The sequence below is a fragment of the Leptosomus discolor genome, chromosome 18 (genome assembly GCF_034619465.1).
Source record: "Leptosomus discolor isolate bLepDis1 chromosome 18, bLepDis1.hap2, whole genome shotgun sequence".
NCBI classification, from domain to species: domain Eukaryota; kingdom Metazoa; phylum Chordata; class Aves; order Leptosomiformes; family Leptosomidae; genus Leptosomus; species Leptosomus discolor.
Window position 1 is genome coordinate 1,950,443 of NC_141408.1, and position 26,711 is coordinate 1,977,153.

The following is a 26,711-nucleotide window of genomic DNA, read 5'->3' on the forward strand; positions in this document are numbered from 1 at the left end:
GCACGTAGCCTCGGAGGGGCGAAGCTGCGCGCCGACCAGCGGCCTGAGGAGGCGAGGCGGTTGTCAGCCGGGCCGGCGTCCAAGAGCGGAGCATCCTGCGGCAGCTCGGTCAAGCGTTTCTGTGCGTTTGTGCAGGTGTTACGCAGCTGCCTTTGGAGTTGGGTGAGCTTTTGAGGTGGTGAGCTAAGGAGCAGCAAGGAGGAGCGTGGGGCTGGTGATTTCTCCCAAGCGTGACGGTATTTCTCTGTCTGTTGCTACCTTAGGGGGGCCGCAAGCGATGACAGCTGCAGCGTCCAACACGGGAATCGGTGCGGAGCAGTTGAGCGGAAGACCACGTTCCTTTTGAGGAGGAGGGTGTTTCGAGGAGGTCTGTGGTGACCCGTGTGACAGCTACCACTGTCAGCGGTGTATGTGTTTTTTTTTTTTTTTTTCTGTAGGCGATGAGGAGGAACGTGGCAACTGCAGGAGTAATCAGGTTAGTTGATGTGGTTTCTGCTGAGGATGGACGCGGATCCCCAGCCCTCTGGAAGCGAAGCTGAGGGACCAGGGACCGTTGTCCTGCAGTGCGTAACTTTGATTTCAGTTGGAAAAGGGATTTTCCTGGAATGGAAATCTTTCTCCTTCAAAGAAATTGCGTTGTACGAACTGCCTGTCGGACTCTGTGTGCTTGGCTGTAGAAGTCATGAGCAGTGAGACTTTTTGCCCTCTTTTGAAAAACAAAACAACAGCAAAGTCAATTTGTTTCCAAAGACTGAAGCACAGCAAGTGTTCCAAAAGTGGATGGCGTCGCTGGTCTTTACATTCTTGGTTGCAACGGTCGAGATACGATTAAAAAATGTTCCTCTGCGTGCTTTGGTACAGCCAGAAGCCTTAGTGCATCTGCCAGTCCTGTTCGGTGGCCTTACCTGTTGCAGCCCTGGGGATTTGAATTTCTTTTTTTTTTTTTTCTTTTTAATGAGTAAAACCATGTGGGGGATCTATTATTTCACTGATCTTTTCCTGTCATATATGAAACTCTAGAGAAAGTTAAAATTGTATAATTGGCAGAATGACTAACGCGGTTTAAACTCGCTGCCGAATCAGTACAGCATGTAATGTATGAGGTGTACTTAAGCGGTCAGGGGTTTCTCTAACTCTTTCCAAGCCAGAGGCAGCTGCATGTTACTGAGTTTCTTCCCTGTGTTTTGACAGAGCGCTCTGAAGTACTTGGTTTCTAATCATGTGACATGATAGAACAAGGTGGGGCAGGAGCAGAGTCAATTAACAACTGTGTATTTTGGAGACAGGTGTAAGCATAGATCTAGATGGGGGTGTACAGCCTTGTTCTGCAGCAGCGCTCTAAGGAAGGGCATCAAACATGAGCAAGAGCAGTTGCTTTTCTGCTAAGAAGGGGTTGGAAATCGTATCTGTTTGTCTTTCTATGGAGTGTTAAGTATTCAAATCACTCTGGTTTGTAGAGGATGTGTCTGTATTTCGGGCTGGTCTCCTTCAGTTCGACTGCTCTCCTGTCCCTCGTTCTATTGAATTCCTCTCCTTGCTTCTGTGTTGTTCTTCTAATGTGCTGAACTATGGCTGGGGCCTTTTGTTTCCCGATGTCTTGCTGTGAGTGTCCGGTGCTGCGCAGCAGCTCGCCCCCCCCCCCAGGTTTGCCTGCCGGTGGCTCAGCACTCTCGCCCCGCGGGGCCAGCTCTGTCTCTGTCCAAGCTTTCTGCCACGGCTGTCCGGTGGGGAAAGGGGCAGTTGTTGCTCTGGGGAGCCCGTCCGGGCGTGGTCCGAGACGGGGAACGTGGCAGAGCCGAGTGCGAGCAAGAGCCATGGCACCGTCCTTTGGCGGACGCCCTGCCACCCCTCTGCTGTGCGGCAGCCGGCGTCGATGATCTGGCGGGGGGCAGGCATCGAGCATGGATTCTGTCTCGTGGGCTGTGGCAGGTGAGTGCTCGTCTGTGGGTTATGCCGGGGAGAGCCGTTGGTGTCGGTCATCCCCCACCCCTCTCCGGGTCCCCCTGTACCCCCAGTGTCAGAGAAAGACGCAGGTGCTGCTGCGGCGCTGTGACCGCACGGGGGTGCTGCGTGAAACGGCGCTTTGTGCTGCCTGCGCGTGGGGGGTGTGCGGTACTGCAGGCCGGGGTACGCGCATGCGCGCTGGCGGCCGCCCGCGGCGCGCTCTGCTACCACGATTTGACTAGGGTTGGGTACTGGGGCGTGGTACACGCGCGTGTGCGGTGACACCGATTTGTGGCGCTCTCTGCTGCCACCCTGTGACCAAAAAGCAGTACTGCAGCCCCGAAGGCGCTGCCGCGCTCCCTGCTGCCACCCTGTGACCGAAAAGCAGTACTGCAGCCCCGAAGGCGCTGCCGCGCTCCCTGCTGCCACCCTGTGACCGAAAGTCGGTACTGCAGGCCCAGCGGAGCTTTCCGCGCTCCCTGCTGCCACCCTATGACCAAAAAGCGGTTATGCAGCCCCGGCGGCGCTGCCGCGCACCCTGCTGCCACCCTGTGACCAAAAGACGGTACTGCAGCAGCGCGCACCCTCCTGCTACCGCCTACAGTGAGTGGGCTACGCACCGGACGCTCTCACCTTTGTGCCCCGCGGCGGCCCCTTCCCCTGGGGATGTTTGGAAAGGCAGTGGGCGGGGCCTGGGGTAGATGAGTCCCGGGCTCTGCCCAGGGAGCTCCTTCTGTGCGAGGTGAGAGCTGTGGGATTGGGCAAGCTCCAGCAGCACCCACAGTAGAGAGAGCCCTGGGATACAGCTTGGGCTTTTTTTTTTTATTATTTGTCAGCAGTTTCATACGGAGTGTTAAGGGGTGATGAGAGGGTTCTAAAACACACAGCTTTTTTAACTGACAGTTTTGCTGTGGTTTTGTTCTAGGTTGTCCTGGGTTACAGTGCAAAATGTGCCAAAAGAAAAAAATATTCTATTACCATCTTCAGGAGCTGTTGAGACCAGGTGGGGCGGTGCTCTCTGCCTCCCCCCCCCCCCCCGGACTATCTCCTGTTACTGGGCACAACAATGCCTTATCGCCTGACTCATCGATAACTCGCTCCTGGACTATCTCCTGTTAATGGCCCATCAAGGAACTGCCTCACGACTCCCCATCCCATTGTGAGATGCTCCGCCCGGGGGTGGGGGGGGCGGGGGGGAAGGAGCCAAGCAGTCCATGCCAAATAAAAACAGAGATTTTGAACACCCTAGCAGCCTTCTTCCAGTGGATTCCCAGAGGAGCTTTTCCCCCCACTGGAGTTCCAGAGGACAAGAGCTACCTACCTACCACTGGACCTTCGGAGGAAGACCAGACTCTTTTACCTGATTGCTGCTTCCACAGAACTACATCCATCGCTTCAGGAGGACTGCAGCCAGCATCTTATCGGACTGCTACTGCCACCCTAACAGGGTGTCAGGTTGTATTCCTGACTCTGTCAGTGTAAACCAGTGGGTTGTTTGTTTTTTCCCTGCCTTGTGTTATATATATATATATATATATATTTATATATATATATATATTAGTAAAGAACTGTTATTCCTATTCCCCATATCTTTGCCTGAACGCCCGTTAATTTCAAAATTATAATAATTTGGAGGGAAGGGGGTTGCACTTTCCATTTCAAGGGAGGCTCCTGCCTTCCTCCACAGACACCTGTCTTTCAAACCAAGACATAGGTGCACTGGATTTTCCTGGAATTCTGAACTTCCTGCAGGATGGCAACTTGTTTTTTGTGACAAGGGTTTGTGATCCCATTTCCTTTCCTAGGACTGAAGGTGAGATTATCGAGTAGCATGAGGATGTGCACCACATCTGCACCTGTCTATGCCCCCCCATACCCCTGTCTCTGCCTTCAGGTGGGGTTTTTCCCATGCCACCCCGATCTTTGTGGCCTTGACTCCCGTGTGTGTGCCTGGCCCTACTTGTCATGTCCCTGCCTCCCATGGGCCTGCCTTGCCTGCTTTTTTTCATGGTAGGGATGGACAACGACAAGAGTATATGTAAGAAGGCAGTCTTTATTAAGTTGCAAAAACCAAGATGGCTGAGATGGTGCAGCAGAAAAAGCGTACCCTTTTATAACCTTTCTTATCTGTCCACCTGTTCATGCACTAAGGCTGCTAAAATGATTCGCTCAATAGCTTTGTCCATTCACCTCCATTCACATAATGATTGGCTGGAGCTCCTACTGTATTTCTCACTGTACCTACTGTTCTCTTGCCAAGTTTCTGCTCTGTGGTATTACTTGCTCAGTCTCTTCTTGCTCAATCTCTTATAACTTCCTCAAACTTGTTTACAACATTCTTCATCCACTTCTTCTGTCTTTTCAAGGGTATACTGGAATGCTGTCAAGGTCAACTTCATCTTCCTCAATCAGGTTATCCCTGACAGATTTTTGTACCCACTTTATGGGTGTGCATAGCTCACACCCTATCCTCCCCCTGTGCACCTGCCTTCCTCCCCCCCCCCCCGCCCCCCCACCATGGGTGTGCCTTGCACCTGCCTCCCATTACCATGTTTTGTGTCCCCCCCCCCTTGTCCCTGCTCCATGCACCTGCCTTGCCCCCACCGCTACAAGAAGTGCTGCTCCAGATGCAAACTGTTTTAAACAAACTGTTTGCATTCCAAACTTCGCTCTGGCACTTCCTTGGGCCCAAAATGCCATCACCAGTAGATATCAGGGGGAATGAGGGGCACCCAGCAGGGACACCCTGAAGTCTCATGGTTTCCATCAGGCTTTCCCAAGGGCAGGGGTGGGTGGGAGAGTGGAAAAGCAGTATTGCTTTTTACATTTTCTTCCTACATCTCCCTCTTCAGAGCTCCTTGTCCCTGGGTGCTTGTTCTTGCCTGTGGCCCCTGTTCCTGATGGGCTCCAGGTGTGGCCAGTGGGGCTAATAACAGGGCCGGCCCTCCTGTGGGCTATAAAGGGGCTGCCTGAGGGAGCTGATAAAGGGGAACTGGCTGAGGAGGTAGCTGGAGGTACCTCCAGAATGGAATGGCTGGTCCCTGTGGTAAGGAAGGAGCCCCCTGAGCTGTCCATGATGGAGCAGACCACCAGCACACGTTGCTGGCAGCTTGGTGCCTGCATCGGCTGTGTGTGTGAGCCGCTGGCCAGCCTGGCAGTGGAGGGGAGTTGAGAGAAAAGTGTTGGGGTGCTGAAGATCTGAGCTGGTGCCAGGAGCTGGGGTGAGTCACATGTTCTCCTGTGTGTGTCCCGGTCCACCTCTGCTGCCCTGCCTGCCGCTCCTTCTGCTGCCTGGGAAAGGGCTGCCCAGGGATGGGGAGGGCCAGCAATGGCTTTCTGTCCTGGCCCCTTTGCTGTGGGAGCCTGATGGACAGCCTAACACCTTCCTGATTGCACTGGGGCTTCCCCTCAAGCCAGGGGGAGAGGCAGGGCTGGAAGAAAGTGGAGGCTGAGATGGGGTGCGAAGTCAGGGAAAATGTGGAAGTCAAGATGGGGGTGGAAATGGTGTCACTTTTTACATTGTCTTTGTAAGGCTCCCTCTTTTTGTCTTCCTGACCCTATGTGTTAGTTCTTGCCTCTGTTTCTTTTCCCCTATTGCTTTACAATATTCCGCTGTCCCTTGTCTTGTCCCTGCCTTGTGGTCCTGCTGGTCCCTTTGGCCTCTCTCTCCTGCTCCTCCTCGCTCTTATGTATTCCTCCATCTCTCCCTGGGTTTTTTGCTCAGTGTCCCAGTACTCCTCTCTCTATGCTACTGTCCTGCTCCCTGTCCCTCTCCTGTTTGCAGCATCCCGTTTACTGGCTGCCTGTCCCCCACCTCTTCTCTACCTTCCTCCTGCTTTTTCCCTTCTCTCCTGCTGCGTTTGCTGTGTTTGCACACCGAGCCTTGTAGCCAGCTAAGTGCCAGGATTTGTTCTGGGCAGAGGTGAGTAAACTTTTCCTGCCTCCTCTGTGCCCCTGGATGGTATTCAAGCCCCTGGGTGCAAAGCTCGTGGCTGTGGGCAGGTGCCAGGGAGGGGGCCATGTGCTGTGGGGCTTTGCCCAGGCCCCTGTTCCTGATGGGCTCCAGCTGGGGCAGGTGTGGCCACTGAGGCTAATGATGGGGCTGGCCCTACTTTGGGCTATGAAGGGGGCTGCCTGGGCATGCCTGCCTGCAGGAGCTGGCTGAGGAGTCAAACCAAGGGGCTTCCACAGGCAACTGTCTCCAGCTGGTCCCTGTGGCAAGGAAGGATCCCTCCCACCCATCCACAACAGAGAATGCCACCATAACACAGCACCAGGACCTTGGCGCCTCTGTTGGCTGCACACGTGTGAGCTGCTGCATGTCCAGGAAACCTCGTGAGAGAAGTGCATTGAGTCACCCACCGCCTGCTCCTAAGGTCAGGCAGCTGGCACTGTGGAGGAGGAAGGGGCAGAGACAGAGAGAAAAGCCTCGGGGCGGTGAAGGTCTGCCGTTGTCACCAGGAGCCACGTGTCCCCTCGTGTGTGTCCAGGGCCATCCCTGCCCCGGTTCTCTGGATCTCTGCCTGCCTCCTTGCCTGTCCCTGCCTCTGTCTGCCTTTCATGCTGTCTAGTTCCCCAAAGCTTTTTGCTCTTTTGCTAGCATTGCCCTGTAAAGTGTCACCTTCTACCTTTCCTTTCTATGTCGTTTCCTTTCTGGCACCCCACCAGCTCTGATTTCATTCTTCCTCATTGCTTGTGAAACTGGCATTTCTAGGTCCCCTCTCTCCGTGTCTCAGTTTACCCAGTTGCCTATGATTTTGGGAAGGGTGGTGGTTGGGGCCTGGGGTAGATGAGCCCTGAACTCTCCCAGGAAGCTCCTTCTTACGTGCGAGGCAAGAACTCTGGGACTAGGCAGGGTCCAGCAGCACCCACAGTAGAAAGTGCCCTGGGATGAAGCTTGGGCTTTTTTTTTTTCTTGTTTTTATGTCAGCAGTTTCCTAGGGGGTGTTCAGGGGTGACAGGAGGGTTTTAAAACACACAGCCTTTTTTTTAACTGATAGTTTTGGTGCTGTTTTGTTCTAGGTGCACTGGATTTTCCCGGAATTCTGAACTTCCTGCAGGATGGCAACTTGTTTTTTGTGAGGAGTGTTTGTGACCGCATTTCCCTTCCTAGGACTTGAAGGTGAGACTATCGAGCAGCCGTGAGGATGCGCACCACGTCTGCACCTGTCTATGCCCCCCCGTACCCTTGTCTCCGCCTTCAGGTGGGGTTTTTCCCATGCCACCCCCAACTCGGTGGCCTTGCTAAGGGTGGGTGTGCCTGGCCCCAAATCCACCCGGCGCCTCCCCCCCGCCGTGAGCGTGCCTTGCTGCTGTTCTTCGGCACTGGCCACTGTAGGCGTGCCCTGCTTGCCCCCCCCCCCCCGACCCCCCCCCCCGGTGTGCCTTTTCTGCCCCGGCACCGCCCCCCCCGTGGGCGTGCCCTGCTTCCCCGCGCCCCGCCCCGGCACTGATCCCCCCCCCCGGGTGGGTGTGCCTTGCTTTTCCGCGCCCCGCCCCGTCACCGCCCCCCCGTGGGCGTGCCCTGCTTCCCCGCGCCCCGCCCCGGCACCGCTCCCCCCGTGGGAGTGCCTTGCTGCTTTGCACCTCGCCCCAGCACCGCCCCCCCCATGGCCTCGCCGACAGTGGCCGTGCCCTGCCCGGCCCCCACCCCCTCCCCTTCCCGGGTTTGCCTTTGTTATTCTGCACCCCACCCCAGCACCGCCCCCCCCCCGGGCGTGACTTTTTTGCCCCATGCCCCACCCTCCCGTTGGCGTGCCTTGCTGCCCACCCCCCCCCCCTCACCGGCACCGCCCCCCCTTGTGTCCCATCCCCACCACTTGCCCGGGGGCGGGGCCTGGGGTATATGAGCCTCGGCCTCTGCTCAGGGAGCTCATTCTGCTCTGGGGCTGCTGGCGCTGGCAGCTCCAGACCCAGCTGCCTCTGCGGGCATGGGGCTTCGGGCGCGGACAGGAGCGCAGGCGGCTGCGGCAGGGAAGAGCTGCGGCCGGGGACACCAGGCCACCCCTGTACTCCTCAGGCCCCCATCGGCTCCAGCCCCTCAGCGAGGACCAGATGTGCTCCTGGGCCTGGCCAGGCCCTGCCGGGACGCGTTCCCCCCCGTCGGGCCCCCTGCCACCAGCTACGCCGAGCGCTGCTGCCTCTGCCCGGCCCCGGGGGCGCCGGGGCCAGAGGTTGTCGTCCCCAAGTGGGGTCACAGCATCTTTTGGGGGGGGTCGATGGCACCGACGCCGAGCCATCCTGCAGCCTGGCTTTGCACCGCAGGCATCTCCGTAAGCTGTCCGAGTTCCTCCCTCCCCTTCGTGCGCCCCTCAGTCCCCTCCATTTCCCATCCAGGCACCAGAATCAATCTGCGTGACAAGCGGCCTTCTCAGAACCACAGGCCTTCAAAGGGCCTTCTCTCACCTGCCTAGTCCTCTCAGAAGGACACGGGCGTTGCTCTGTGTGGACTCATTTGTCTTTCCTGGCACCTCTCCTGAGCTGCTTTGTCACTTGTTTTGGTTCGAGTCGCTTCAGTGTTACTTAAGGTGCTTGGTACAGTTCCTGATGCTTTGAGGTTCTTTTCCCCGACGGTTTTTCCTTGGTTTTGGTTTTTGGTTTGGGTTCCGTTTGATTTCAACCCGATCCTGGGGTTTTCTGTCCTTTGGGACTTATTTCTGTTGAGGGAGGCAGATGGAGAAAAGTAGGAGTCTCAGTGTCTTACAACTGCTGGTGATCTACAATATTCCCTTTGCAACCAGAGAGCTCTGAGAGGAGGATTCTTGCAGGCTGTCATTCGGCTTTGTCATTCGGTCCCGTCCAGAATGTAGCGCTGGTACAAGTTCTGCAACAGACAGGAACGGGTCTAGCCTTGTTACGCGGGCTTTCTTTTTCCTTGCAGGTCGGACTTGAGACTTGCAATGGCCTTTTCCTTCGCTAAAAAAACACGCCCCGGACTCGCCGCAGACTCGGCAGCGTCGCGGATTTCGCCGGACCGCGCCGCTGGCAGAGCCGGCGGCCGACGGGGTCGCGGGCGCTCGGCACTGCGTCGGCCGGAGGCTCCTGTTGGCGCAGCAGCGACGGTCGGGGGCGGCGCAGCTGGACAGCCGGAGGTTTGGTGTCGCGGCGTATCTGCTGTGCGCGGGTTCGCTTCCCCGGGATTTTGGGCTGCTCTGGAAAAACGGGTTTCGGAGCCGGAGAGAAGAGCGGGCGGTGGCTACAGGCCGAGTCGCCGCTCGGGGAGGTTGCGCTCCGCGGAGCTTCAAGCTTTGGAGACGGAGTGCAAAACCGTCGAGCGTCCCAAGTGGACCGCGGCAGGCGTCCTGGCTCCGGTCGCGTCGAGGCGCTCCGGTGGTTTTTCCTGGGGAATTCCAAAGTGGTCAGTTTCTATTAGTTTAATTTTTACCGCTCGTTTACGTCAAAACGTTTAAAATAAAAATGTCCGTCACAGTAACCAGAATAGTCTTTGGGAGCAAATACTGCCCGTCGTCCGCTCTAGCTATTGCTTCCCGCTTTGCAGACAGTACTTACTCCCCATTGATGTAATCAAAGGGCAAGCAGCAGAATATCAACAACAGAGCACTAACTGGAAGTAATAGCTGTAGCGAAACAACTCTAACAGGAAAAGAAAAAAATCACGTGTCCTAGTTAATCCACTTCGTGGTAAAGTCACAAAATATTAGAGCGCGCCTAAAGAGAAGAAATATTACCTAGGGTTGAGTAATGACTAAATTTAGTGGCAGATGTTACTTAATGAACCGGGCAGTAATGATTCCCGGTCCGTATTGCAATTCAAAAAATGAATAGTTTAGAGACCCTCTTGAAGTGATAAAGACAGAAAACTAATTGGGAGTCGTTAACAGCTCCATTTAAACATAACCACTGCTAAACCAATTGAACTGGAAACTAATTGGGAGGCTCTAACGCTTAAACGATCACACCGCTGTAAGCAAGCTGGGAGGCAACAGTGACTCCTGCTTAGAACCAAAAGAGTAATCGAAGCTTTAGATTTTTAGATAAAGAGAAATAAAAAAAGGAATCGTTCAATAACGGCTACGTTTAAACGTAGGTACTAAAAGAATTCCCGGGCGGTGGTGAACTAACATAACGCTAAAAGATTTAGATTTAAAATAAAAGGAAAATTAGAAAACCAACAGGGAGTCACGACTGCCAAAATTTAAACATAGCCGTTGGGGGGGGGAGGAGGGGACGGGTACCAATTCCTTCCAAGTAGAGCTAAAAGAAAAAACCGACGCCCATTAAATCCAACGAACAAAAACTTAGATTTCATTTTAGAAACAGATCGAACGCTAACTGGGCATCATGAATGCCCGTTTAACAATACTAGCCATCTTAAACTGATGCATTAAAGATACCCCCGCAGCACCATCAGGTGAAAATTTTCTCCTTGGGAAGCAGAAATAGAATACCAATTGGGAGCAGTTTAGGGTAACGGTCGTCGTGAACGTACCCCTAATTCGAGTCCTAATTCACAATCCGAAACCGTGATTTCCAACGGTAATGAACCTTTTCCTCTTGTGTCAGTCGGGTGCCTGCGCTTTGCTCCTGCTCCCTTCAGCAGCGGTACACGGAGCGCTCGCTGGCTGTGAGCCGTTCGTTCAGCGGCTTTTTGTACCAGTCAACTCTTCAATCGGGCCATTTAAATAACAGACTATTCTCTCAAATTCCAGCTCAAACGCGTGGCACGAATTAACGGCGCCCGAGGACCACGCCATTTACTAGTGCCGCCCCGGAGCTGAGCCTGCTTATTGCGAGGCTCTTCTCGCAAGAGCCCCTCACGCACGCCCGCACGCCCGCAGGTCCCGTCACCGGTGCTCCGCGCCGGCCTAACCGCGGACCGGCAGGGCGGGCGGAGAAACTGCCCGGAAGCCGTGGAGAGCGAGACGGATTCGAGAGCGAGACGGATTCAACAGCGATTCCTGCCAAAACACGCAAGGAACGCAGCTCTGCACGGCGGGGCGGCGGCCTGTCCCCTCCTGGCCGCGCGGCCCCATCCCCGCCGCGGGCAGCCTCAGCCTTCAGAAGATGGCGGCGCCATACCCCCCCACCCCCGCCCCCCTCCAAGCACCGGCCGCAGCTCCGGAGAGAAACGACGCGGATGCGGCCCCGAGACAGCGGCGCCGCCACCGCGGCCGCCGTCGGCACTCGTTTCGCGGGGGACTCACCGGCTCCTCCGGGGCTCCGGCAGGCTCCCGCCGCTTCCCCGCGGTCCTCCATGATGCCGGAAGTGCCCCTCAGTCCTCCGAACTTGCGCTCTATGGGCCCGCAGTCCTCCAGGATGCCCAAGTGCCGGTTCGGTGCGGGGGGCCCTGGAGTAGATGAGCCCCGGGCTCTGCCCAGGGAGCTCCTTCTGGACGAGGCGAGAGCTGTGGGACTGGGCAGGGTCCAGCGGCACCCACAGGAGAGAGTGCCCTGGGCTGCAGCTTGGGTTTTGGTGGGGTTTTTTTGGTTTGGGTTTTTTTTTTTTTTTACGTCGGCAGTTTCCTACGGGGTGTTCAGGGGTGACAGGAGGGTTTTAAAACACACAGCCTTTTTTTAACTGATAGTTTTGGTGCTGTTTTGTTCTAGGTGCACTGGATTCTCCCAGAATTCTGAACTTCCTGCAGGATGGCAACTGGTTTTTTGCGAGGAGTGTTTGTGACCGCATTTCCCTTCCTCGGACTTGAAGGTGAGAATATCGAGCAGCCGTTAGGATGCGCACCACGTCCGCACCTGTCTATGCCCCCCCATCCCTCCGTCCGTGGCTGCAGGTGGGATTTTTCCCATGCCACCCCCAACTCGGTGGCCTTGCCAAGGGTGGGTGTGCCTGGCCCTACTTCTCGTGTCCCTGCCTCCAATGGGTGTGCTTTGCCTGCTTTGTGTTCCCTCTTTATGGGTGTGCATAGCTCACACTGTTGTCCTCGCCCTGTGCTTCTGCCTTGCACCTGCCTCCCATGGGCATGCATTGTCCCCCCCTTGTCTCTGCTCCATGCAGCTGCCTTGCCCCCACCTCTCCAAGTATTGCTGCTCCAGGTTTACAGCACGAATAAACTGTTAGCATTCCGAACTTTGCTCTGGCACTTCCTTGGGCCCCAAGTCCCTAAGACTACCGCAAAATGCCATCACCAGTAGATGTCAGGGGGAATGAGGGGCACCCAGCAGGGACACCCTGAAGTCTCATGGTTTCCATCAGGCTTTCCCAAGGGCAGAGGTGGGTGGGAGAGTGGAAAAGCAGCATTACTTTTTACGTTTTCTTCCTACATCTCCCTCTTCTGAGCTCCTTGTCCCTGGGTGTTTGTTCTTGCCTGTGGCCCCTGTTCCTGATGGGCTCCAGGTGTGGCCAGTGGGGCTAATGGCATGACTGGCCCTGCTGTGGACTATAAAGGGGCTGCCTGAGGGAGCTGGTAAAGGGGAACTGGCTGAGGAGGAGCTGGAGGTGCCTCCAGCATGGAATGGCTGGTCCCTGTGGTGAAGAAGGGTTCCTCTGAGCTGTCCGTGATGGAGCAGACCACCAGCATGTGTTGCCAAGAGCTTGGTGCCTGCATCGGCTGTGTGTGAGCCGCTGGCCAGCCTGGCAGTGGAGGGGAGTTGAGAGAAAAGTGTTGGGGCACTGAAGGTCTGAGCCGGTGCTGGGAGCTGGGGTGAGTCACATGTTCTCCCATGCACATCCTGGTCCATCTCTGCTGCCCTGCCTGTCGCTCCTTCCGCTGCCTGGGAAAGGGCTGCCCAGGGATGGGGAGGGCCAACGATGGCTTTCTGTCCTGGCCACTTTGCTGTGGAAGCCTGCCAGGCACCCTGCTGCCATTCCGATGGCACTGGGGCTTCCCCTCAAGCCAGGGGGAGGTGGCAGGGCTGGAAGAAAGTGGAGGCTGAGATGGGGTGCGAAGTCAGGGAAAATGTGGAAATCAAGAGTGGGTGGAAATGGTGTCACTTTTTACATTGTCTTTGTAAGGCTCCCTCTTTTTGTCTTCCTGACCCTATGTGTTAGTTCTTGCCTCTGTTTCTTTTCCCCTATTGCTTTACAATATTTGCCTGTCCCTCGTCTTGTCCTTGCCTTGTGGTCCTGCTGGTGCCTTTGGACTCTTTCTCCTGCTCCTCCTCTCTCTTATGTATTCCTCCACCTCTCCCTGGGTTTTTTGCTCAGTGTCCCAGTACTCCTCTCTCTATGCTACTGTCCTGCTCCCTGTCCCTCCCCTGTTTGCAGCATCCCGTTTACTGGCTGCCTGTCCCCCACCTCTTCTCTATCTTCCTCCTGTTTTTTCCCTTCTCTCCTGCTGTCCTGCTGCGTTTGAGCACTGAGCCTTGTAGCCAGCTCAGTGCCAGGATTTGTTCTGGGCAGAGGTGAGTAAACTTTTCCTGCCTCCTCTGTGCCCCTGGATGGTATTCAAGCCCCTGGGTGCAGAGCTCGTGGCTGTGAGCAGGTGCCAGGGAGGGGGCCATGTGCTGTGGGGATTTGGCCAGGCCCCTGTTCCTGACGGGCTCCAGCTGGGGCAGGTGTGGCCAGTGAGGCTAATGATGGGGCTGGCCCTGCTTTGGGCTAGGAAGGGGGCTGCCTGGGCATGCCTGCCTGCAGGAGGTGGCTGAGGAGTCAAACCAAGGGGCTTCCACAGGCAGCTGTCTCTAGCCGGTCCCTGTGGCAAGGAAGGATCCCTCCCAGCCGTCCCCAACAGAGCACGCCACCAGCACACGACACCAGGACCTTGGCGCCTCTGTTGGCTGCACACGTGTGAGCTGCTGCATGTCCAGGAAACCTCGTGAGAGAAGTGCATTGAGTCACGCACCGCTTACTCCTAAGGTCAGGCAGCTGGCACTGTGGAGGAGGAAGGGGCAGAAGCAGAGAGAAAAGCCTCGGGGCGGTGAAGGTCTGCCGTTGGCACCAGGAGCCACGTGTCCCCTCGTGTGTGTCCGGGCCCATCCCTGCCCTGGTTCTGCAGGTCTCTGCCTGCCTCCTTGCCTGTCCCTGCTTCTGTCTGCCTTTCAGGCTGTCTAGTTCCCCAAAGCTTTTTGCTCTTCTGCTAGCATTGCCCTGTAAAGTATCACCTTCTACCTTTCCTTTCTATGTCTCTTCCTTTCTGGCACCCCACCAGCTCTGATTTCATTCTTCCTCGTTGCTTGTGACAATGGCATTTCTAGGTCTCCCTCTCTCGGTGTCTCCGTTTATTCAGTTCCCTGTGATTGTGGGAAGGGTGGTGGTCGGGGTCTGGGTCTCTGCTCAGGGAGCTCATTCTGCTCTGAGGTTGCTGTGGTGTGGGTGCTCTGTTGGTGCTATCAGCGGTGGCAATTTGGGAGCTGGCTGGGCTGTGTGGGTATTGCGGTTTGGACACGGAGAGAAGCAGAAGCATCTGAGGTAAGAGTTGTGGGACTGGGCAAGGTCCAGCAGCACATAGAGAGTGCCATTGGATGCCGGTTTGTTGGTTTTGATGTCAGCAATTTTATACTGAGTGTTCAGGGGTGGCAAGATACTTTAAAAACACAGAATTTTGTTTAACTGAATTTTTTTTGTTCTAGCTGCACTGGATTTTCCTGGAACTCTGGACTTCATGCAGGATGTAACCTTGTTTTTTTCCCTAGTTTGGCTGACAGCTTTTCCCTTAATAGGACTGAAGGTGAGATTATTAGGTATTAGAGTGTGCAACATGTATGCACCTGTATATGCCACTCCCTATCCACCTGTCCATGCCTCATTCAGAAGATGGCGGCGCCATACCCCCCCCCCCCAAGCACCGTCCGCAGCTCCGGAGAGAAATGACGCGGATGCGGCCCCGAGACGGCGGTGCCGCCACCGCGGCCGCCGTCGGCACTCGTTTCACGGGGGACTCACCGGCTCCTCCAGGGCTCCGGCAGGCTCCCGCCGCTTCCCCGCGGTCCTCCATGATGCCGGAAGTGCCCCTCAGTCCTCCGAACTTGCGCTCTATGGGCCCGCAGTCCTCCAGGATGCCCAAGTGCCGGTTCGGTGCGGGGGGCCCTGGAGTAGATGAGCCCCGGGCTCTGCCCAGGGAGCTCCTTCTGGGCAAGGCGAGAGCTGTGGGACTGGGCAGGGTCCAGCGGCATCCACAGGAGAGAGCGCCCTGGGATGCAGCTTGGGTTTTGGGTGTGGTTGTTTTTTTTTTTTTTTTTTTTTTTTTTTTTTACGTCGGCAGTTTCCTAGGGGGTGTTCAGGGGTGACAGGAGGGTTTTAAAACGCATAGCCTTTTTTTTAACTGATAGTTTTGGTGCTGTTTTGTTCTAGGTGCACTGGTTTTTCCCGGAATTCTGAACTTCCTGCAGGATGGCAACTTGGTTTTTGTGAGGAGTGTTTGTGACCGCATTTCCCTTCCTAGGACTTGAAGGTGAGACTATCGAGCAGCCGTGAGGATGCGCACCACGTCTGCACCTGTCTATGCCCCCCCATCCCTCCGTCTTGCGGCTATACGTCGGGTCATCTTCTGAGCTATACGTCGGGACGTCTGTTGGTCTCTACGTCGGAACGTATGTTGGTTTCTACGTCTGGCTTGACGTTAATTTCAGCTCTACTTCGGAATGTCTTTTGGGATATACGTCGGGACGTGTGTTGGGCTCTATGTCGGGACATCTCTCGGGCTCTACGTCAGGACGTCTTTTAGGCTCTACATCTGGCTGTAGCTCACTTTCGGCTCTACGTCGGAACGTCTGTTGGTCTCTACTTCGATACGTCTGGCTTGAGCTTGCTTTCGGCTCTACGTCGGGACGTATGTTGAGTTCTACAACTGGACATGTGTTGGGCTCTGCGTCGGGACGTGTGTTGGGCTCTGCGTCGGGACGTCTGTTGGGCTCTGCGTCGGGACGTCTGTTGGGCTCTGCGTCGGGACGTCTGTTGGGCTCTGCGTCGGGACGTCTGTTGGGCTCTGCGTCGGGACGTCTGTTGGGCTCTGCGTCGGGACGTCTGTTGGGCTCTGCGTCGGGACGTCTGTTGGGCTCTGCGTCGGGACGTCTGTTGGGCTCTGCGTCGGGACGTCTGTTGGGCTCTGCGTCGGGACGTCTGTTGGGCTCTGCGTCGGGACGTCTGTTGGGCTCTGCGTCGGGACGTCTGTTGGGCTCTGCGTCGGGACGTCTGTTGGGCTCTGCGTCGGGACGTCTGTTGGGCTCTGCGTCGGGACGTCTGTTGGGCTCTGCGTCGGGACGTCTGTTGGGCTCTGCGTCGGGACGTCTGTTGGGTTGTAAGTCGGGAAGTCTGGCTTGAGCTTTCTTTCGCCTCTAACTCGGGACGTCTGTTGGGCTCTACATCTGGTTTACCTTGCTTTCAGCTCTACGTCGGGACGCGCGTTGGGCGCTACGTCGGGACGCGCGTTGGGCGCTACGTCGGGACGCGCGTTGGGCGCTACGTCGGGACGCGCGTTGGGCGCTACGTCGGGACGCGCGTTGGGCGCTACGTCGGGACGCGCGTTGGGCGCTACGTCGGGACGCGCGTTGGGCGCTACGTCGGGACGCGCGTTGGGCGCTACGTCGGGACGCGCGTTGGGCGCTACGTCGGGACGCGCGTTGGGCGCTACGTCGGGACGCGCGTTGGGCGCTACGTCGGGACGCGCGTTGGGCGCTACGTCGGGACGCGCGTTGGGCGCTACGTCGGGACGCGCGTTGGGCGCTACGTCTGTAGTTAGCTAACTTTCAGCTCTACGTCGGGACGCGCGTTGGGCGCTACGTCTGTAGTTAGCTAACTTTCAGCTCTACGTCGGGACGCGCGTTGGGCTCTACGTCGGGATTTAGCTAACTTTCAGCTCTACGTCGGGACGCGCGTTGGGCTCTACGTCGGGATTTAGCTAACTTTCAGCTCTACGTCGGGACGCGCGTTGGGCTCTACGTCGGGATTTAGCTAACTTTCAGCTCTACGTCGGGACGCGCGTTGGGCTCTACGTCGGGATTTAGCTAACTTTCAGCTCTACGTCGGGACGCGCGTTGGGCTCTACGTCGGGATTTAGCTTACTTTCAGCTCTACGTCGGGACGCGCGTTGGCCTCTACGTCTGTAGTTAGCTACCTTTCAGCTCTACGTCGGGACGCGCGTTGGGCTCTACGTCGGGACGCGCGTTGGGCTCTACGTCGGGACGCGCGTTGGGCTCTACGTCGGGACGCGCGTTGGGCTCTACGTCGGGACGCGCGTTGGGCTCTACGTCGGGACGCGCGTTGGGCTCTACGTCGGGACGCGCGTTGGGCTCTACGTCGGGACGCGCGTTGGGCTCTACGTCGGGACGCGCGTTGGGCTCTACGTCGGGACGCGCGTTGGGCTCTACGTCGGGACGCGCGTTGGGCTCTACGTCGGGATTTAGCTAACTTTCAGCTCTACGTCGGGACGCGCGTTGGGCTCTACGTCGGGATTTAGCTAACTTTCAGCTCTACGTCGGGACGCGCGTTGGGCTCTACGTCGGGATTTAGCTTACTTTCAGCTCTACGTCGGGACGCGCGTTGGCCTCTACGTCTGTAGTTAGCTAACTTTCAGCTCTACGTCGGGACGCGCGTTGGCCTCTACGTCTGTAGTTAGCTAACTTTCAGCTCTACGTCGGGACGCGCGTTGGGCTCTACGTCGGGACGCGCGTTGGGCTCTACGTCGGGACGCGCGTTGGGCTCTACGTCGGGAGGCGCGTTGGGCTCTACGTCGGGAGGCGCGTTGGGCTCTACGTCGGGAGGCGCGTTGGGCTCTACGTCGGGAGGCGCGTTGGGCTCTACGTCGGGAGGCGCGTTGGGCTCTACGTCGGGAGGCGCGTTGGGCTCTACGTCGGGAGGCGCGTTGGGCTCTACGTCGGGAGGCGCGTTGGGCTCTACGTCGGGACGCGCGTTGGGCTCTACGTCGGGAGGCGCGTTGGGCTCTACGTCGGGACGCGCGTTGGGCTCTACGTCGGGACGCGCGTTGGGCTCTACGTCGGGACGCGCGTTGGGCTCTACGTCGGGACGCGCGTTGGCCTCTACGTCGGGACGCGCGTTGGCCTCTACGTCGGGACGCGCGTTGGCCTCTACGTCGGGACGCGCGTTGGCCTCTACGTCGGGACGCGCGTTGGCCTCTACGTCGGGACGCGCGTTGGCCTCTACGTCGGGACGCGCGTTGGCCTCTACGTCTGTAGTTAGCTAACTTTCAGCTCTACGTCGGGACGCGCGTTGGGCTCTACGTCGGGACGCGCGTTGGGCTCTACGTCGGGACGCGCGTTGGGCTCTACGTCGGGACGCGCGTTGGGCTCTACGTCGGGACGCGCGTTGGGCTCTACGTCGGGACGCGCGTTGGGCTCTACGTCGGGACGCGCGTTGGGCTCTACGTCGGGATTTAGCTAACTTTCAGCTCTACGTCGGGATTTAGCTAACTTTCAGCTCTACGTCGGGATTTAGCTAACTTTCAGCTCTACGTCGGGATTTAGCTAACTTTCAGCTCTACGTCGGGATTTAGCTAACTTTCAGCTCTACGTCGGGATTTAGCTAACTTTCAGCTCTACGTCGGGATTTAGCTAACTTTCAGCTCTACGTCGGGATTTAGCTAACTTTCAGCTCTACGTCGGGATTTAGCTAACTTTCAGCTCTACGTCGGGACGTGCGTTGGGCTCTACGTCGGGATTTAGCTTACTTTCAGCTCTACGTCGGGACGTGCGTTGGGCTCTACGTCGGGATTTAGCTTACTTTCAGCTCTACGTCGGGACGTGCGTTGGGCTCTACGTCTGTAGTTAGCTAACTTTCAGCTCTACGTCGGGACGTGCGTTGGCCTCTACGTCTGTAGTTAGCTAACTTTCAGCTCTACGTCGGGACGTGCGTTGGCCTCTACGTCTGTAGTTAGCTAACTTTCAGCTCTACGTCGGGACGTGCGTTGGCCTCTACGTCTGTAGTTAGCTAACTTTCAGCTCTACGTCGGGACGTGCGTTGGGCTCTACGTCGGGACGTGCGTTGGGCTCTACGTCGGGACGTGCGTTGGGCTCTACGTCGGGACGTGCGTTGGGCTCTACGTCGGGACGTGCGTTGGGCTCTACGTCGGGACGTGCGTTGGGCTCTACGTCGGGACGTGCGTTGGGCTCTACGTCGGGACGTGCGTTGGGCTCTACGTCGGGACGTGCGTTGGGCTCTACGTCGGGACGTGCGTTGGGCTCTACGTCGGGACGTGCGTTGGGCTCTACGTCGGGACGTGCGTTGGGCTCTACGTCGGGACGTGCGTTGGGCTCTACGTCGGGACGTGCGTTGGGCTCTACGTCGGGACGTGCGTTGGGCTCTACGTCGGGACGTGCGTTGGGCTCTACGTCGGGACGTGCGTTGGGCTCTACGTCGGGACGTGCGTTGGGCTCTACGTCGGGACGTGCGTTGGGCTCTACGTCGGGACGTGCGTTGGGCTCTACGTCTGTAGTTAGCTAACTTTCAGCTCTACGTCGGGACGTGCGTTGGGCTCTACGTCGGGACGTGCGTTGGGCTCTACGTCGGGACGTGCGTTGGGCTCTACGTCGGGACGTGCGTTGGGCTCTACGTCGGGACGTGCGTTGGGCTCTACGTCGGGACGTGCGTTGGGCTCTACGTCGGGACGTGCGTTGGGCTCTACGTCGGGACGTGCGTTGGGCTCTACGTCGGGACGTGCGTTGGGCTCTACGTCGGGACGTGCGTTGGGCTCTACGTCTGTAGTTAGCTAACTTTCAGCTCTACGTCGGGACGTGCGTTGGGCTCTACGTCGGGACGTGCGTTGGGCTCTACGTCGGGACGTGCGTTGGGCTCTACGTCGGGACGTGCGTTGGGCTCTACGTCTGTAGTTAGCTAACTTTCAGCTCTACGTCGGGACGTGCGTTGGGCTCTACGTCGGGACGTGCGTTGGGCTCTACGTCGGGACGTGCGTTGGGCTCTACGTCTGTAGTTAGCTAACTTTCAGCTCTACGTCGGGACGTGCGTTGGGCTGTACGTCGGGACGTGCGTTGGGCTGTACGTCGGGACGTGCGTTGGGCTGTACGTCGGGACGTGCGTTGGGCTGTACGTCGGGACGTGCGTTGGGCTCTACGTCGGGACGTGCGTTGGGCTCTACGTCGGGACGTGCGTTGGGCTCTACGTCGGGACGTGCGTTGGGCTCTACGTCGGGACGTGCGTTGGGCTCTACGTCGGGACGTGCGTTGGGCTCTACGTCGGGACGTGCGTTGGGCTCTACGTCGGGACGTGCGTTGGGCTCTACGTCGGGACGTGCGTTGGGCTCTACGTCTGTAGTTAGCTAACTTTCAGCTCTACGTCGGGACGTGCGTTGGGCTCTACGTCGGGACGTGCGTTGGGCTCTACGTCGGGACGTGCGTTGGGCTCTACGTCGGGACGTGCGTTGGGCTCTACGTCGGGACGTGCGTTGGGCTCTACGTCGGGACGTGCGTTGGGCTCTACGTCGGGACGTGCGTTGGGCTCTACGTCGGGACGTGCGTTGGGCTCTACGTCGGGGTTTAGCTTACTTTCAGCTCTACGACGGGATTTAGCTTACTTTCAGCTCTACGTCGGGACGTGCGTTGGGCTCTACGTCGGGACGTGCGTTGGGCTCTACGTCGGGACGTGCGTTGGGCTCTACGTCTGTAGTTAGCTAACTTTCAGCTCTACGTCGGGACGTGCGTTGGGCTCTACGTCGGGACGTGCGTTGGGCTCTACGTCGGGACGTGCGTTGGGCTCTACGTCGGGACGTGCGTTGGGCTCTACGTCGGGACGTGCGTTGGGCTCTACGTCGGGACGTGCGTTGGGCTCTACGTCGGGACGTGCGTTGGGCTCTACGTCGGGACGTGCGTTGGGCTCTACGTCGGGACGTGCGTTGGGCTCTACGTCGGGACGTGCGTTGGGCTCTACGTCGGGACGTGCGTTGGGCTCTACGTCGGGACGTGCGTTGGGCTCTACGTCGGGACGTGCGTTGGGCTCTACGTCGGGACGTGCGTTGGGCTCTACGTCGGGACGTGCGTTGGGCTCTACGTCGGGGTTTAGCTTACTTTCAGCTCTACGACGGGATTTAGCTTACTTTCAGCTCTACGTCGGGACGTGCGTTGGGCTCTACGTCGGGACGTGCGTTGGGCTCTACGTCGGGACGTGCGTTGGGCTCTACGTCGGGACGTGCGTTGGGCTCTACGTCGGGACGTGCGTTGGGCTCTACGTCGGGACGTGCGTTGGGCTCTACGTCGGGACGTGCGTTGGGCTCTACGTCGGGACGTGCGTTGGGCTCTACGTCGGGGTTTAGCTTACTTTCAGCTCTACGTCGGGATTTAGCTTACTTTCAGCTCTACGTCGGGATTTAGCTTACTTTCAGCTCTACGACGGGATTTAGCTTACTTTCAGCTCTACGTCGGGACGTGCGTTGGGCTCAACGTCGGGATTTAGCTTACTTTCAGCTCTACGTCGGGAGGTGCGTTGGGCTCTACGTCGGGATTTAGCTTACTTTCAGCTCTACGTCGGGACGGGCGTTGGGCTCTACGTCGGGATTTAGCTTACTTTCAGCTCTCCGTCGGGACGGGCGTTGGGCTCTACGTCGGGACGGGCGTTGGGCTCTACGTCGGCATTTAGCTTACTTTCAGCTCTACGTCGGGACGTGCGTTGGGCTCTGCGTCGGGACGTGCGTTGGGCTCTGCGTCGGGACGTGCGTTGGGCTCTGCGTCGGGACGTGCGTTGGGCTCTGCGTCGGGACGTGCGTTGGGCTCTGCGTCGGGACGTGCGTTGGGCTCTGCGTCGGGACGTGCGTTGGGCTCTGCGTCGGGACGTGCGTTGGGCTCTGCGTCGGGACGTGCGTTGGGCTCTGCGTCGGGACGTGCGTTGGGCTCTACGTCTGTAGTTAGCTAACTTTCAGCTCTACGTCGGGACATGCGTTGGGCTCTGCGTCGGGACGTGCGTTGGGCTCTGCGTCGGGACGTGCGTTGGGCTCTGCGTCGGGACGTGCGTTGGGCTCTGCGTCGGGATTTAGCTTACTTTCGGCTCTGCGTCGGGATTTAGCTTACTTTCGGCTCTGCGTCGGGATTTAGCTTACTTTCGGCTCTGCGTCGGGATTTAGCTTACTTTCGGCTCTGCGTCGGGATTTAGCTTACTTTCGGCTCTGCGTCGGGATTTAGCTTACTTTCGGCTCTGCGTCGGGATTTAGCTTACTTTCGGCTCTACGTCGGGATTTAGCTTACTTTCGGCTCTACGTCGGGATTTAGCTTACTTTCGGCTCTACGTCGGGATTTAGCTTACTTTCGGCTCTACGTCGGGATTTAGCTTACTTTCGGCTCTACGTCGGGATTTAGCTTACTTTCGGCTCTACGTCGGGATTTAGCTTACTTTCGGCTCTACGTCGGGATTTAGCTTACTTTCGGCTCTACGTCGGGACGTGCGTTGGGCTCTACGTCGGGACGTGCGTTGGGCTCTACGTCGGGACGTGCGTTGGGCTCTACGTCGGGACGTGCGTTGGGCTCTACGTCGGGACGTGCGTTGGGCTCTACGTCTGTAGTTAGCTAACTTTCAGCTCTGCGTCGGGACGTGCGTTGGGCTCTGCGTCGGGACGTGCGTTGGGCTCTGCGTCGGGACGTGCGTTGGGCTCTGCGTCGGGACGTGCGTTGGGCTCTGCGTCGGGACGTGCGTTGGGCTCTGCGTCGGGACGTGCGTTGGGCTCTGCGTCGGGACGTGCGTTGGGCTCTGCGTCGGGATTTAGCTTACTTTCGGCTCTACGTCGGGATTTAGCTTACTTTCGGCTCTACGTCGGGATTTAGCTTACTTTCGGCTCTACGTCGGGATTTAGCTTACTTTCGGCTCTACGTCGGGATTTAGCTTACTTTCGGCTCTACGTCGGGATTTAGCTTACTTTCGGCTCTACGTCGGGATTTAGCTTACTTTCGGCTCTACGTCGGGATTTAGCTTACTTTCGGCTCTACGTCGGGATTTAGCTTACTTTCGGCTCTACGTCGGGATTTAGCTTACTTTCGGCTCTACGTCGGGATTTAGCTTACTTTCGGCTCTACGTCGGGACGTGCGTTGGGCTCTGCGTCGGGACGTGCGTTGGGCTCTGCGTCGGGACGTGCGTTGGGCTCTGCGTCGGGACGTGCGTTGGGCTCTGCGTCGGGACGTGCGTTGGGCTCTGCGTCGGGACGTGCGTTGGGCTCTGCGTCGGGACGTGCGTTGGGCTCTGCGTCGGGACGTGCGTTGGGCTCTGCGTCGGGATTTAGCTTACTTTCGGCTCTGCGTCGGGATTTAGCTTACTTTCGGCTCTGCGTCGGGATTTAGCTTACTTTCGGCTCTGCGTCGGGATTTAGCTTACTTTCGGCTCTGCGTCGGGATTTAGCTTACTTTCGGCTCTGCGTCGGGATTTAGCTTACTTTCGGCTCTGCGTCGGGATTTAGCTTACTTTCGGCTCTGCGTCGGGATTTAGCTTACTTTCGGCTCTGCGTCGGGATTTAGCTTACTTTCGGCTCTGCGTCGGGATTTAGCTTACTTTCGGCTCTGCGTCGGGATTTAGCTTACTTTCGGCTCTGCGTCGGGATTTAGCTTACTTTCGGCTCTGCGTCGGGACGTGCGTTGGCCTCTACGTCTGTAGTTAGCTAACTTTCGGCTCTACGTCGGGACGTGCGTTGGCCTCTACGTCGGGACGTGCGTTGGCCTCTACGTCGGGATTTAGCTTACTTTCGGCTCTACGTCGGGACGTGCGTTGGCCTCTACGTCTGTAGTTAGCTTACTTTCGGCTCTACGTCGGGACGTGCGTTGGCCTCTACGTCTGTAGTTAGCTAACTTTCGGCTCTACGTCGGGACGTGCGTTGGCCTCTACGTCTGTAGTTAGCTAACTTTCGGCTCTACGTCGGGACGTGCGTTGGCCTCTACGTCGGGACGTGCGTTGGGCTCTACGTCGGGATTTAGCTTACTTTGGGCTCTACGTCGGGATTTAGCTTACTTTCGGCTCTACGTCGCGATTTAGCTTACTTTCGGCTCTACGTCGGGATTTAGCTTACTTTCGGCTCTACGTCGGGACGTAGCATACTTTCGGCTCTCCGTCGGGACGTGCGTTGGGCTCTGCGTCGGGACTTAGCTTACTTTCGGCTCTCCGTCGGGACGTGCGTTGGGCTCTGCGTCGGGACTTAGCTTACTTTCGGCTCTCCGTCGGGACGTGCGTTGGGCTCTGCGTCGGGACTTAGCTTACTTTCGGCTCTCCGTCGGGACGTGCGTTGGCCTCTGCGTCGGGACTTAGCTTACTTTCGGCTCTCCGTCGGGACGTGCGTTGGCCTCTGCGTCTGTAGTTAGCTAACTTTCGGCTCTACGTCGGGACGTGCGTTGGCCTCTACGTCTGTAGTTAGCTAACTTTCGGCTCTACGTCGGGATTTAGCTTACTTTCGGCTCTACGTCGGGACGTGCGTTGGCCTCTACGTCGGGATTTAGCTTACTTTCGGCTCTACGTCGGGACGTGCGTTGGCCTCTACGTCTGTAGTTAGCTAATTTCGGCTCTACGTCGGGACGTGCGTTGGCCTCTACGTCTGTAGTTAGCTAACTTTCGGCTCTACGTCGGGACGTGCGTTGGCCTCTACGTCTGTAGTTAGCTAACTTTCGGCTCTACGTCGGGACGTGCGTTGGGCTCTACGTCGGGACGTGCGTTGGGCTCTACGTCGGGATTTAGCTTACTTTCAGCTCTACGTCGGGATTTAGCTTACTTTCAGCTCTACGTCGGGATTTAGCTTACTTTCAGCTCTACGTCGGGACGTAGCTTACTTTCAGCTCTACGTCGGGACGTAGCTTACTTTCAGCTCTACGTCGGGACGTGCGTTGGGCTCTGCGTCGGGACTTAGCTTACTTTCAGCTCTCCGTCGGGACGTGCGTTGGGCTCTGCGTCGGGACATAGCTTACTTTCAGCTCTCCGTCGGGACGTGCGTTGGGCTCTGCGTCGGGATTTAGCTTACTTTCAGCTCTCCGTCGGGACGTGCGTTGGGCTCTGCGTCGGGATTTAGCTTACTTTCAGCTCTACGACGGGACGTGCGTTGGGCTCTGCGTCGGGATTTAGCTTACTTTCAGCTCTCCGTCGGGACGTGCGTTGGGCTCTGCGTCGGGACGTGCGTTGGCCTCTACGACTGTAGTTAGCTTACTTTCGGCTCTACGTCGGGACGTGCGTTGGCCTCTACGTCTGTAGTTAGCTAACTTTCGGCTCTACGTCGGGACGTGAGTTGTCCTCTACGTCTGTAGTTAGCTAACTTTCGGCTCTACGTCGGGACGTGAGTTGGCCTCTACGTCTGTAGTTAGCTAACTTTCGGCTCTACGTCGGGACGTGAGTTGGCCTCTACGTCTGTAGTTAGCTAACTTTCGGCTCTACGTCGGGACGTGCGTTGGGCTCTACGTCGGGACGTGCGTTGGGCTCTACGTCGGGACGTGCGTTGGGCTCTACGTCGGGACGTGCGTTGGGCTCTACGTCGGGACGTGCGTTGGGCTCTACGTCGGGACGTGCGTTGGGCTCTACGTCGGGACGTGCGTTGGGCTCTACGTCGGGACGTGCGTTGGGCTCTACGTCGGGACGTGCGTTGGGCTCTACGTCGGGACGTGCGTTGGGCTCTACGTCGGGACGTGCGTTGGGCTCTACGTCGGGACGTGCGTTGGGCTCTACGTCGGGACGTGCGTTGGGCTCTACGTCGGGACGTGCGTTGGGCTCTACGTCTGTAGTTAGCTACCTTTCAGCTCTACGTCGGGACGTGCGTTGGGCTCTACGTCGGGACGTGCGTTGGGCTCTACGTCGGGACGTGCGTTGGGCTCTACGTCGGGACGTGCGTTGGGCTCTACGTCGGGACGTGCGTTGGGCTCTACGTCGGGACGTGCGTTGGGCTCTACGTCGGGACGTGCGTTGGGCTCTACGTCGGGACGTGCGTTGGGCTCTACGTCGGGACGTGCGTTGGGCTCTACGTCTGTAGTTAGCTACCTTTCAGCTCTACGTCGGGACGTGCGTTGGGCTCTACGTCGGGACGTGCGTTGGGCTCTACGTCGGGACGTGCGTTGGGCTCTACGTCGGGACGTGCGTTGGGCTCTACGTCTGTAGTTAGCTACCTTTCAGCTCTACGTCGGGACGTGCGTTGGGCTCTACGTCGGGACGTGCGTTGGGCTCTACGTCGGGACGTGCGTTGGGCTCTACGTCGGGACGTGCGTTGGGCTCTACGTCGGGACGTGCGTTGGGCTCTACGTCGGGACGTGCGTTGGGCTCTACGTCGGGACGTGCGTTGGGCTCTACGTCGGGACGTGCGTTGGGCTCTACGTCGGGACGTGCGTTGGGCTCTACGTCGGGACGTGCGTTGGGCTCTACGTCGGGACGTGCGTTGGGCTCTACGTCGGGACGTGCGTTGGGCTCTACGTCGGGACGTGCGTTGGGCTCTACGTCGGGACGTGCGTTGGGCTCTACGTCTGTAGTTAGCTACCTTTCAGCTCTACGTAGGGACGTGCGTTGGGCTCTACGTCGGGACGTGCGTTGGGCTCTACGTCGGGACGTGCGTTGGGCTCTACGTCGGGACGTGCGTTGGGCTCTACGTCGGGACGTGCGTTGGGCTCTACGTCGGGGTTTAGCTTACTTTCAGCTCTACGTCGGGGTTTAGCTTACTTTCAGCTCTACGTCGGGATTTAGCTTACTTTCAGCTCTACGACGGGATTTAGCTTACTTTCAGCTCTACGACGGGATTTAGCTTACTTTCAGCTCTACGTCGGGACGTGCGTTGGGCTCTACGTCGGGACGTGCGTTGGGCTCTACGTCGGGACGTGCGTTGGGCTCTACGTCGGGACGTGCGTTGGGCTCTACGTCGGGACGTGCGTTGGGCTCTACGTCGGGACGTGCGGTGGGCTCTACGTCGGGACGTGCGTTGGGCTCTACGTCGGGACGTGCGGTGGGCTCTACGTC